The 2,011-nt window shown below is 32.6% G+C and overlaps 1 non-coding gene across 1 annotated transcript; it reads left to right on the top strand.

The window, feature by feature from the left end:
- Window positions 1-1,270: 1,270 nt before the first annotated feature.
- On the top strand, window positions 1,271-1,403 carry LOC122108500. The gene has a single exon (XR_006147584.1). It is a non-coding gene; the product is annotated as a small nucleolar RNA SNORA72 (small nucleolar RNA).
- The last annotated feature ends 608 nt before the right edge of the window (window positions 1,404-2,011 follow it).

The following is a 2,011-nucleotide window of genomic DNA, read 5'->3' on the forward strand; positions in this document are numbered from 1 at the left end:
CTAGGTGAAAATTACTTCTTGGTGAAAATGCTAGCTCTGGCTTAATAAGTAAAAGAAATCAATCATTCTGCCATTACATCTGGTCTGCATACTTGCCCCAGAGAAAAATTCTGCTTTGCAGTTTGCTTAATAGTCCCTGCACAGGTGTTCATGTAAGTTCATGAATATGGAAAATGTAGCAGAGAGTCACAATTTAAAATAGGGATTATTTTTTGACTACCAAGAAGAAATTTATTGGTTTGCTGAGATTATAGGAGGTACTGCAAAGGGCAGTTGCTCCCTGCTAACATTTTATGGAATCTGTTCAAAATTAAATGTGATCATGCATTTGGAATCATCTGTCACATAGTGAGCAAAAGCTCATGAATTTCAAAGCAAATGTGACCTAAGATATGTATTTAAATTTTTTTTCTTTCATACGATGGTTTCTAACGCATTTATAAGATTATTTCTTTGTTGCTTTGTATGTACCTCCCCCACAGTATAACCCCTGCTTTCACTGTATTTGATTTCGGTATAATTTGTGGAGGGGAAGGGGAAAAACAAATCGTTTAAATAGGGATACAGGTGGACCCATTGCAACAATGAGATATACAAGTCTTTATGTCCAAAACGAACTTTACAACTTTGGTGGGGGGGGGGGGGGGAGGGAGCGGGGAGGATTGAGTGGGGGAGGGGCAGGGAGTATGGGAAGGGATGGGAAGGGGTAACAAAGGAAGAGGCTACAATGCTTGATAAGAAATGTACTCATTATCTTGCCCATGTAATTGTAACCCCTCTGTACAGTATGTTCACAAAAAAATAAAAATAAAAAATAAATAAAAAAGAATGACAGAATAGAAATTTTAAAAAATTAAAAAAGTAATTTCCTTTAGGAAATTAAGGCGGGCATTGTGACAAAATAACAGTCTAATCTCTAAATAGGCAATGCAATTAACAGATACTTTTCAAATGCAAAAATTTAAATGCCTAATATAAATATTATGTTATAAATATTTAATTTAGTATAAATTTATATAATATGTAATATTTTATATAACTGTGTATCATATTTATGATTATAAAATATAATTATGTAATTATATAAGTTATACTTCATATGATTATGTAATATATTTATTTTTATATTTTATTTTATAAAATTATAAGATATATTTATATGATTACAAAATATTTTATATAATAAACTATTTCATAGCTTATTATATTTTATAAATATCAGGATGATCTATTTAATATCACTTAAAATAGACTTTAAGAAAATTAAACACTGAGAATATTCTCACTGTTCTGGTTTTGTAATAATCAGGACAGGCTAAACATTCGCTATACTAAGACCATGCATGTGTCCCCAGACCTAGGTCTTTTCCCTAGGCCTGGTTTTATAAATGCTGGTAATAAACCTGGTCTAATTTACCACATAATTTTATATGATCATCCAATGGTTCAGGTTCTGTTATCTTTGACCTTAAGAAAAATGCTGGGTAGTTGGTTCTAATGTGGAGATTTGTTTAAAGAATGTAGCCAATGTAGGGAAATCTGTGATTAGCCAATAGCATTAGATAAATCATAAAAAAAAATTAAACACATATTTTCCACACATTGAAAATGAAACAAATCCAGGTGCCATTGGCTCACACCTGTAATCCTAGCTACTCAGGAGGATGAGATCTGAGGATCATGGTTCAAAGCTAGCCTGGGCAGTAAATTCTGTGAGAGTCTTATGTCCAATAAACCACTAGAAAACCAGAAGTGGTGCTGCGGCTCAAGTGGTAGAACACTCGCCTTGAGCTGAAGAGTGCAGGGACAGCACCCAAGGCCAGTGTTCAAGCCTCATGACTGACCAAAAAAAAAAAAAAAGAAAATGAAACAAAAATCTAGCAACATCTGGGGAAGAAAAAAAATTCAAATTATATATTTGATGACATTTTTACATATTATCTGTATTCAAAATAATATAAGGAGCCCTTCAAACTCAACAATAAAACTATTAACAAATAGTGAAAGGTCT

This window comes from Dipodomys spectabilis, unplaced genomic scaffold, assembly GCF_019054845.1.
Source record: "Dipodomys spectabilis isolate Male_0828 unplaced genomic scaffold, ASM1905484v1 ptg000060l, whole genome shotgun sequence".
In the NCBI taxonomy this organism is placed as follows: domain Eukaryota; kingdom Metazoa; phylum Chordata; class Mammalia; order Rodentia; family Heteromyidae; genus Dipodomys; species Dipodomys spectabilis.